This window comes from Chiloscyllium plagiosum, unplaced genomic scaffold, assembly GCF_037043375.1.
Source record: "Chiloscyllium plagiosum isolate Xiang-an unplaced genomic scaffold, Cpla_swu_hap1 HiC_scaffold_35, whole genome shotgun sequence".
NCBI classification, from domain to species: domain Eukaryota; kingdom Metazoa; phylum Chordata; class Chondrichthyes; order Orectolobiformes; family Hemiscylliidae; genus Chiloscyllium; species Chiloscyllium plagiosum.
Genome location: NW_028270173.1, coordinates 15993395 through 16005667, shown reverse-complemented (window position 1 = coordinate 16005667; position 12273 = coordinate 15993395).

The following is a 12273-nucleotide window of genomic DNA, read 5'->3' as shown; positions in this document are numbered from 1 at the left end:
GGAGGGTGGCTAATTGTGCCGATATTTTAGAAAGGCTTCAAGGAAAAGCCAGGGAACTACAGACTGGTGAGCCTGGTGTCAGTGGAGGTTAAGTTGTTGGAGGGGATTCTGAGAAACAAGGCCTAGATGCATTTGGAAAGACAAGGACTGATTAGGGATCGTCAGAATGGCTTTGTGTGTAGGAAATTGTGTCTCATTAACTTTATTGAGTTTTTTGAAGGGGTGACCAAGAAGACAGATGAAGGAAAAGCATAGATGTTGCCTACATAGACTTTAACAAGCTCTTCAACAAGGATCCATATGGTAGACTGGTTTGTATAGTAAGATCACATGGGATCCACAGAGAGCTAGCCAGTTGGATACAAAATTGGCTTAACAGTAGGAGACAGAAGGTGGCGATAGAGGGTTATTTTTCAGACTGGGCACTTGTGAATAATGCAGTTGATGTGGTTGACATACACTTCAGTAAGGCCTTTGAGAAGGTTCCGCATGGAAGGCTGGTCCAAAAGGTAACAGCCTATGGGTTCCAAGGCAAGTTGGCAAACTGGATCCAAATTTGGCTTACAAATAGGAGACAAAGAATGATTGTGGAGAGTTATTTTTGAAAGTGGAAACTTGGGTGCAGCGACTCTTCTACAGCACTGATTGTAGCTAAAGAAAGGTTGGTATTTATGTGGAAAGAGGAGTGGGGCTGGAAGGAGTATGAACAATATGTGGAGAAAGGTAAAAATCACACAACACCAAGTTATAGTGCAGCAAGTTTGTTTGGAAGTACTTCCAAATAAACCTGTTGGACTGTAACTTGGTGTTGTGTGATTTTAACTTTGTCCACCCCAATCCAATGCTGAGACCCTTGCTATTTGTCATTTACATCAACAATTTAGATATGAATGTTGAAGGAATAATTAGTAATTTTGCAATTGACATGAAAATGAGGATTGCCTCAGGTTACAGTCTGATATTGATCAGCTGATAAATTGGGCGAAGCAATAATGGATGGAATTTAATCTTGATAAGTGTGAAGTGATGCATTTTGGGAGGCCCAATAAGGGAAGGATACACACAGTGAAGAATAGGACCCTCTGGAGTACAAAGTAACAAAGGCATCTTGATGTCCAAGTCCATAGATGCCTGAGCGTTTCAGCACAGATAGATAGGGAAGTGTGGAAGGCTTGCTTTCATTAGCTGGAGTGTGGAATATAAGTCCAAGCAAGATTCATTGCAACTTTATAAAACATTGACCGGGCCACAGATGGAATACTATGTTCAGTTCTAGTTGTCATATGAACAGAAAGTTGTGATTGCACTGGTGAGCGTCAAGACAGATTTACCAGGATATTGTCGAGGATGAAAAGTCTCAGTTACGCTAAGATAGGCTCTGTTTGCTTTCCTCAGAGCAGCGGAGGATTTGATTTTAGATTGGATTACTTGCAGTGTGGAAACAGGGCCTTTGGCCCAACAAGTCCATATCGACCCACAGCCCACCCAGACCCATTCACCTAACACTACGGGCAATTTAGCACAGCTGATTCACCTAACCTGCGCATTTTTTGGACTGTGGGAGGAAACCCACGCAGACACGGGGAGAATGTGCAAACTCCACACAGTCGCCTGAGGCGGGAATTGAACCCGGGTCTCTGGCGCTGTGAGGCAACAGTGCTAGCCACTGTGCCACCCACAATATGCATGTGACGTATACACAATAATGAGAGGTATAGACAGAGTAGATCATGCGAATCGCTTTCCAAGACAGATGTAGATTGGACCAGAGAGCATATATTTAACATGAAGAGTAAGTGGTTTAGATGAGATCTGAGAAAGAATTTATTTTCAATTCAGAGGATTGTAGAGATATGGGACATGCTGCCTGAAATTGTGATGGAGGTAAATATTTTCACAACATTTACGGTATTCAGTTGGTACATTGGTAAGACTAAGCAGATGCTATAACAACGCATCAATGGAACGGTGTAACAATCACCAGACAGGGGTGTACCCTTCCAGTTGGGGAACAACACTTCAGCGGTCAGGGACATTTAGCTTCGGATCTTCAGGTGACCATCCTCCAAGGTGGACTTCGGGACAGGCAACAATTCAAAGTGGCTGAGCGGAGGCTGATTGCTAAGTTTGGTAGCCATGAGACTGACCTCAACCGGGACCTTGGGTACATGACACACTACAGGTGATCCCACTGCATGACACACTCTCTCTGTCTCACTCATTCACTCACACACATATGCATGTGCAAACACACTCTTACACAATCACACACTCATGCAGATCCTTTCTCATACTCAAGCTGTCTCTCATATACACACTCAGACAACCAGCTCTCTCACCCACACCCATACACACATGCTCTCACAGGCGTATATGCCATCACACTCACACACACTTTACAAAGCATGCACACATGCAAACACAATTTCTCAGTGCACTCATACTCGCATGCACACACTTGCACTCTCTCTCTCTCTCTCACGCACATGCATTAGCACACATATGCAAGTCTATGGATGAATTTGTATTTGCAGAATTATATTTGCAGATACATTCTATTTTGCTCAGTCTGTAGGTAGTCAATACAGGCAGTCAATCCATGTAATCTTTTATAAATTCAAGTTTGGAAATAACAGATTAGACAGACTCTAACCTTACACATTTAGTATGCACTTTTGGAATGTTGCGTGCAATTCTGGTCTCCTTCCTATCGGAAGGATGTTGTGAAACTTGAAAAGGTTCAGAAAAGATTTACAAGGATGCTGCCAGGGTTGGAAGATTTGAGCTATAGGGAGAGATTAAATAGGCTGTGGCTGTTTTCCCTGAAGCATTGGAGGCTGAGGGGTGACCTTATAGAGGTTTATAAAATCATGAAGGGCATGGATAGGGTAAACAGACAAGGTCTATTCTCTGAGGTGGGGCAAGTCCAGAATTAGAGGGCAGTACAACTGCAACATTTAAAAGGCATCTGGATGGGTATATGAATATGAAGGGTTTAAAAGGATATGGGCCAAGTGCTGGCAAGTGGGACTAGATTAGATTGGGATATCTGGTTGGCATGGACGAGTTGGATGGAGGGGACTGTTTCCGTGCTGTGCATCTCTATGACTCTGACTCTATATCATTTCAGTTGCATGACACTGTAATCCTTTGCAATAAAGTCTGTGTTTTATGTCCTTCTCCACAGCTACCTGATGAAGGAGCAGCATTTCGAAAGCTAGTGCTTCCAAATAAACCTATTGGACTATAACCTGGTGTTGTGTGATTTTTAACTTTGCCCACCCCAGCCCAACATCGGCTCCTCCACATCATAGGTATTGTAAAAAAATCAAGTTCGTTCATATCTTTGAGGGAAGGAAATTTGTCAGTCTGGTACTCCCCTGTATACGTATAACTGCAGACCAACAGCAATGTGCACTTTGGGTCAACTGCGGATGCTGTTCTAGGTAGTGATGTTTAAATTATGTTTTAATGCTTTACACTGTACAGATTGTAACTGGATCTTATTTTCTTACAGAGCAGACAGAATTAATAGAAGGTAAAATCATTGATTTATTCTAAGACAGAATTTGGTGTTTTGTATCTGTGGGTTCAGATCTCACATTGTTCCCCATTCCCGTTAGCCCCTCAAGGAGAGGACATGCGCCACAGTGTAAAGGGTGAGCAAACAAATGAAAACTAGTATGTGATGGTGTCACATCCTCTTAGGAGTTTTTGTTGAAGATCTCCCAAAAGAAGGAATGTGCAACTCTGGCCAAATTCTACCATTACAGCTACAACACTGGCTTAGAGACAGAAGCCAGGCGACACTGTTATAGTCTAATAGATTCATTTGAAATTACCTGAGATGTCACCTTTTGTATACTCCTATCGCTCTGCCTGATTGTCATAACAGCACAGCACAGCATTGATGTTGACATTATAAATGCTTTACACACCATCTAAAGCTCTTGGCCACCTACAAAGATGTATTATATGACACTCTACTCACAACAATTGTATGATCTTATAGTATCTCTGCCCTTGCTCTCTCTGCCTTTAAACTCTGTGTCTGTGTGCCCAGCTGAAGAGGCAGCATTCAGAAAACTTTCTACATTGACACACACTAGTTTTGGACACCCTCATGCTAGGAAAAAGACCAAGGCTATTCAGTCTATCCACACCCTTCATGATTTTCTAAACCTCTATAAGGTCACCCCTCAATCTCCAATGCTCCATGGAAATATTCCTCAGCCTATTCAGCATTTCCCTATAACTCAAACTTTCCAGTGCTGGCAACATCCTTGTGGATCTTTTCTGCATGCTCTCAAGTTTAACAACATTCTTCCTGAAGAATGGAGACCAGAATTGTATGCAGTATAAGTGACCTCATCAATGTACTGTACAACCTCAGCATGACATCCCAACTCCTATACTTAATGTTATGAACAATGAAGGAAAGCGTGTGAAATCCCTTCTTCACCACACTCTACCTGTGACTTCACTTTCAAGATACAATGAACCTACACCTACTAGGTCTCTTTGTTCAGCAACACTCCCTGAGCCCCTATCATCAAGTGTATAGATCCTGTCCTTGTTTGCCCTACCAAAATGCAACAACTCACACTTAAATTAGACTCCATCTGCCATTCCTCCACCCAATGGTCAATCTGATCAAGGTCCCTTTGTGCCCTGAGATAATCTTCTTCACTGACTACTATACCACCTATTTTGGTGTCATCTGCAAACCATCCAAAACATTTATATAAATGACAAAAGTACTGGGCCCAACACTGATCCTTGTTACAAGACCCCAGTCCAAAAAAGCAGTCCTCTACTACTACCCTCTGTCTCCCATCATCAAGCCAATTTTACATCCAATTGTCTAGCTCCCTGTGGATCCCTTGTTTTCCAACCTTACTCCATAGTCTACCATGCGGATCCCTGTCAATTTTTTTGGCTGAAGTCCATGTATCACTTTGTCTTCATCAATCTTCTTTGTCACTTCTTCAGAAAACTCAATCAAATTAGTGAGACATGATTTCCCATGCCCAGAGGCATTTTGACTATCCCTAATCAGTTTTTGGCTTTCCAAATAGATGCAAATCCTGTCCCTCAGACATCCCTTTGTTTTAGGGGGCCATGACTAAAGTGGGCAAAATGGCAGTGTGGAACTTTTTAAACTGATACAAGATGGCTGACAGGAGTTGGCAATGACACATAGCAGATGTTTGCAGTCAGGCATGTGCTCTCCATATAGAGACACTGAATAAGACAAGATTTTTCATAGAAAGAAACATTAGGAAAGATAATCCGATTTGTGTCAATGGATAGTTGACACACACCTGGTGTCATGTGGCTTCTGATTTTGTCCACCCCAACCCAAGACTGGCATTGCCACATCACGTTATTTAGTAAAAAGTAAAAGGAAATGTCTGATCCTACAGTATTCTAAACTATTTAGGGAATTGTAGAATTAGAACTGCAAATAAATTATTGTGAAAAGGTTAGTTGCATTCTTTGAGCAAGTGTTTGTGGGCAGTAAAGGAGTTCAGTGCATTATTAGGGAAGACACAGCAATCAATGGTGCAGGCACAACTTCTAAGAGTCCATTGGCACAGAAGGAGGACAGAGGAAGTTTCTAAGAAAAGAGATCAGGACTAGGGAGAGATAAATAATTGATGCTTAAGTGCAGATGTATATAATTTGAACAAATTCTCATATCCAAACATAAAGGTAAGAGTGACAAACAAAGATTACAAAATACAGAGAGAAGATGTGGTTATGATGCACCATCAGGTTCAGGAATAGCATCTTCCCAGCCATTATTTGACTGACAAATGGACTGCCTAGCTTCAAGTAATGCTGATCTTGTTAATGTTGATCTCATTTAGCGCACGTCCTGAGCAGTGTAACCTCAATGCTTCTGTCTAAGTTTGTTTTACAACCTTTGGTCTGTGCTTCCTTGCTTACTATGATCTGCTTGGACTACTCATAAACAAACCTTTTCACTACATTGGATACATTTGATAATAAATCGAAACAATCAATCACTTATGTCCTCTAGTTATTTGTGGAATCCAAACAAGTTTCATTTAATGACTTGGTGAAGTTGTATAGTATTTGAATTTCACCCATGTCAGTGGAATTTGAATAGATACATTTTGTTAAGAAAAGAAAATTAGTAATAGAAAGTGTTTGGAAAAGAAACACTAAGGAATTATTGAGAAATTAAACTTTAATTTCAAATTCACTTACATAATGCAAATAGCAGGGGTCGTAACCTGCAGCTGCAAGTCAGAAGGGGTAGATAGGACAGAGAAGAAGGCGTTTGGTAAGTTTTCCTTTATTGGTCAGTGAATTGGCTGTAGGAGTTGAGAGGCCTTTTTGCAGCGGTACAGGACATTGGTTAGGCCACTTCTGGATTATTATATGCAATTATGGTTTCCCTCCTAGAGGGAGGTAGTTGTGAAACTTGAAAGTGTTCAGAAAAGATTTACAAGGATGTTGCCAGGGCTGGAAGGTTTGAGCTATCAGGAGAGGCTTAATAGGCTTGAACTGTTTTCTCTGGAGTATTGGAGGCAAAGGGGTGATCTTATAGATCTTATATTATAAAATCATGAGTGACATGTTTAGGGTAAATAGATAAAGTATTTTCTTTGGGGTAGGGGAGGCCATAATTAGTGAGCATAGGTTTAGAGTGAGAGGGGAAAGATTTAAAAGGGACCTAAGGGGCAATGTTTGATGCAGAGGGTGGTGTGTGTATAGAATGAGCTGCCAGAGGAAATTCTGGAGGCTGGTACAATTACAACATTTAAAAGGCATCTGGATCAGTACATGAATTGGAAGGGTTTAGAGAGATATGGCTCAAGTGCTGGCAAATCGGATTAGATTAACTTAGGATATCTGGTTGGCATGAACGTGTTGGACCAAAGAGTCTGTTTCTGTGCTGTATATCTCTATGACTCTATGACTTGATGACTGTTTGTTTGATCCCTCAGACTGAAGTGAGGGAGGGGTTGTTCTCAATTTGTCAGCTGTGTCACAGAATTGTAGTCATTTTACGTTAGAGTTGGCTTTGAAGACATTGTAACGTAACATTTGATAGAAATTAATATACTTATGAATCTGGCATCCTAAAATTAGTACACAACACCAGGTTATAGTCCAACAGGTTTAATTGGAAGCACACTAGCTTTCGGAGCGACGCTTCTTCATGATGAAGGACCTGATGAAGGAGCGTCGCTCCGAAAGCTAGTGTGCTTCCAATTAAACCTGTTGGACTATAACCTGGTGTTGTGTGATTTTTAACTTTGTCCACCCCAGTCCAACACCAGCATCTCTGAATTAAAATTAGTACAGAATTCATAAGAGTTCGTAGTGATAAGTAAGTATCCACTTTATTGGCAATAAATAGCTGGCAAATGCCTGAGAAGGGGTGCAAGTGTTAGAGGCATTGTAAGATCCCAAAGACACATAATGAATGTATTTTCTAAATATCATGAAATTATGGGATGGTTGAGGGCTGCTGTAGAGTTGTCCATCATGAATTGTGTATTTGCTGGTTTGGATGTCTCGATTGGGACATATGGCTAACGATGACATCAATGTCACATGAAATTATTGGATTACAAAAGGTATAAAAATGTATTCAGCTAGGAAAGCTAGAGTGTCATTGACCTCTCCTCTGATCTGAGCTGTAATTGATAGGGTAACTGAGCTCCATGTCAAAGCCAGATTTCGAGTGGTCTCTAGCGTCTCCCACATGTTTGGTAAAAAGGGTCTGAATAAAGGTTGCTTTCACTGTTGAATACAGAATTGAAGACTCCTGTTTGATATTTCTCCTTCCAACACCCTCCAACAACTTACTAAGCACTGACATGAGGCTTACAAGTTTATTTTTCCCTGGCTTTCCTTACAGGCTTTCTGAAAAAATGGCACCATATTTGCCAACTTCCAGTCTTCCAGTACTTTACCTGTGGCTGTTAATCATCGAAATGTCTCAGCAATGGACCCAGCAATCTCTTCCCTAGCTTATCACAAAGCTCTTGGAAACACCTGATCAGGTCTCAGGATTTATTTGCCCTTATGCATTTTAAGATTATGGAAGAAATTTGACACAACTGTGTTTGGAAGCCATCTTGTCACAAAGCAATGTTTGCAGTAAAATGTAGATTGCTAATGAAGTGCTGTTAGAGCCTAAGCTGAGGAATTTATTTTGATAACATGACCTTGTAGCTGCAACCTGTCTCAGTTCCTCTGGCCCCATAGACACATTACTGCTTCATAGATGATATATTGTTCATTATGCCCCTTATCGGTTTCTGTTTCTTCCTAGCTAAACCTTCAGCCTAAGATAACATTCTGTAGACATTAAGAAATGTAGGTCTGGATAATTTATGTAGACCTTACGACTGCACCAAGGTTGCATACTTAATGGGCAGTGGGATTGTAATATACTATATAACTTGTAACACTCTGTCCCTCATTGGAATACATCTGACTTCTCCAAATGAACAAAGATGTACTTCCCCAGGGCCATGATTAAAAGCTAATTCTCGAGGTCAAGGTCTCAACTCCTGACTATTTTGTTTGAAATGATCGATTGGGTTGGGATATCTGGTCGGCATGGACAGGTTGGACCAAAGAGTCTGTTTCCATCTCTGTGACTCTGTGACTCTATCTGGCAAAAGATTTATTTTCCCCAACAATTGGCGTAGTTGACAGGATTTAGATCAGAGTGGTGCTGGAAAAGCACAGCAGGTCAGGCAGCATCCGAGGAGTAGGAAAATCAATGTTTCCGGCAAAAGCCCTTCACCACTCCAACCTCGCACCCTCACAACACGCAGCCCTCCACTCCCTCTGCTCCAATCCCAACCCCACCATCAAACCAGCAGGTAAAGGGGGTGCAGTGGTAGTTTGGCGCACTGACCTCTACACCGCTGAAGCCAGATGCCAACTCAAAGACACCTCCTCCTCCTCCCTCTCGACCATGACTCCACCCCCACCCCCCCCCCCCCCATCACCAAACCATCATCTCAAGTTACAGATAAAGCTGAATATGTCCAATGACCTCGTGGTCTCTTTACCCTGTGAGCCAGCCCCGAAGGGGTTGACTGAGACAAGCTACCCACTTGGGGGTGCAACTTACCTCAGATGCCCACACAGCTACCACTGCTGAATAACCCTTTCCTGAAGGTACCCTGCAAATGGGGAAAGACAGCCCCCAGTACTACATATTTGGGATTTGGAACAAAACAGTAAAATTCTTCAGGAACAAATAGCCAGCCCTTGCTTTAACTCTGGAAGCATGGCCACTGGAGAGTGATGTGTCCTTATCGTAACCTTTGAACTAATGCAGGGATTGACACATTTGCATCCTAGCAAAAGGAAAATCTGCTAATATACACTGACTCTCATTGTGCTTTTGACATGGGTCATGATTATGAAACCTTGTAGGAACATAGAGGATTTAACCTCCATGGGACAACATATTAGTAATGCTGTTTTGTCCAACAAGGCTGGGAGTTTTCAAAATGGTCGGCTCACGCTGAGGCAATTGATACAGTCTCCAAAGAAAGTGAGTGAGTAAATGCTGCTGCCAAGCAGGCATCCTTACACCCCAAATTCCTGGTCCCATTGGGTTCCCAGCAAAACCTGGTTAGAGACAATACAGGGATGGGTATGTCAGAGCTGGGTAAGGTACAGAAATCACAGGGGAGCCCCTGCTGAAGAGCACAAACTATGGACTCAAATGGAGTGCTCCCTTGATTTTCTGGACAATTTTGAATTCCTTCTTTGCTGCTGCCTGTTTCACTTGATAATGTGCATAATTGTACACACTTGGGCAAGGAGGGAATGGTTAATACTCTATTACAAACTTGGTGACACCCAGATTTTCTGAAAGCATCTTAAGAAAGAGCTGAAGCATATTTGATTTGTTTAAAAAAAAGACAAATGGTGTAAAAGGGATGCCTTGCATGTGCTGAGCCACTTCCCAGAAGGTGGGCCTTCTCCTTGTCTGCAACTTGCTTTTATAGAACTATTTTGAATACATTTGGTGGAGGCTGGTACAACTACAACATTTAAGAGGCATTTGGATGGGTATATGAATAGGAAGGGTTCAGAGGGATATGGGCCGGGTGCTGGTAGGTGGGACTAGATTGGGATGGGATAGCTGGCCGGCATGGACGGGTTGGACTGAAGGGTCTGTTTCCATGCTGTACATCTCTATGACTCTATAATAATAATAGATGTATTTAGTAGATTAATCAAACCCATCTCAACAATGGATACTGCTGCCACACCAGTGGTGGACAAGTGAGAAATATCTGCATCAGTTCACCAAAACTCTCCAAGGTTTAGGTACGCCAGGCCTAAGAATTAGGACTGGAGCAAGTTGGAGCATAGGTGGAAAGGTCTGTTCCTAGTCCTGCTGGTCACCCACACAGCGGTCAAAGTCAATGGGAGGCCGATTGGACGCACAGGATGCAATGCAAAAGAGCTCCATCCCGGAGAAACACCAGAAGACCCTGTCTGAGACATCTGTTCATCCTCCGTCAGCAAATGGCCCGGCCTGATCATTCTGCCTTTCACTTCACTCTTTCTTCCCTTTCTTTCACTAACTGTGATCAGGGGCCAACTATGAGAAAGGGAGCAATCAATGGAGGACTGAGGGCATTGTACTTTAATGCATGCAGTATATGAAACAAGGTCAATGAGCTTGTAGCATGCATTGAAATTGGCTGATACTATGTTGTGGATATCACAGAGATTTGGTTGCAAGTGAAGCAGGGCTAGGAGCTGAATAAGGATGCAGCTTCTATAGAAAAGACAAGCAAAGGGATCAGGGTTGCCTTGAATGGAAGAAACAAATTGAATAGCAAGAAGTGATATAGAGTCAGAAGGCATAGAATCAGTGTCAGAGCTGAGGAACCACAAAGGGGGAAATGCCCTGAGAGTTGTTCACAAGCCTCCTAGCAGTAGTCAGGATGTGGGGAAGAAAATAAATCAGGAAGTAGAAAAGGCATGTTATTGTTGTGTTGCCATAGTCTTACCAGAGCATAGGTGCTGCTTTCTTATCAGAGAAAAGCAACTGATGGCAATTTAACCTGAGGGCCATTAGACCTCAGGTGAGTCCTTCATGGTAACCTCAAACTGGTGATGGGAATTGAATCCACACTGTTAGCATTATACTGCTGTGTAAACTGACAATCCAGCCAACTGAGTTGACCAGTTCCCAAAAGGTATGTGTTAAAAACACTATTGCAATCATCACGGGCAATTTCAATGTGCAAGTGGACTGGGATCAGCAGGTTTGTAGCAGAGCTCAAGAAAAGGCTGCACTGGAATATCTACATGATTTTTAGAACTCATGAGGGAACAGTGAATTCTAGTGGTGATGTGTAATGCGGCAGAGTTGGTTAGGTAGCTGAAGGGGAAGGAACCCTTTACAGCCAGGAGCCATAGTATGACAGAATTCACAGAGGGAGAAAATTGAGTCAGATGCAATGATATTGCAGTTGAGTAAAACTAACTATAAATACATGAGGGCGGAGCTGGCCAGAGTTGACTAGGAGGGAAGTCCAGCAGGGATGATGGTGGAGCAGCAATAGCAGGAGTTTCTGCAGGGAATTAGGGAAGCACAGCAGAAATTCATCCTAAGGAAGAAGCAACATATCAAGTGGAGGATGAGGCGCTCATGGCTGTTGAGGGAAGTCAGGGACAGCATAAAAGCAAAAGACAAAGCTTAGAATGTGATGAAGAATTTTTTTTAAGATTATCATCTACTGGTTTCGAAAGGCTTCCCAATCCTCTAACTTGGCAAATTTTTTAAAACCACAGAGGATAATTAATAAAAACAGTTGTGGTTGTGGTGGGCAGGGTTGTTGCGGTGGAAAAGATGAAATATGAGGCTAAGCTATCAGTAGTATAAAAGAAGATTTCAAGGGTTTTTTTTAGATATATAATAAGTAAGAGAGAGGCAATAATGGACATTGGACTACTGGAAAAGGAGGTGATGTAGTAATGAGGAAAATGAAATGGTGTTCGAACTGAATAGATGCTTTGCATCAGTTTTCACATTGCAAGACACCAGCAAAACATCAGAACTTCAAGAGAGTTGGGGGCAGAGATGAGTATAATGGTCATCAGTAAGAGAAGGTGACAGACTTGAAGATGGATGAATCACCCGGATCGGATGGACTACAGTCTAGAGTTTTGAAGGAGATCGCTGAGGAGATTTTAAAGCATAGGTTTTGATTTTTCATGAATCACTGGAGTCAGGGAGAGTCC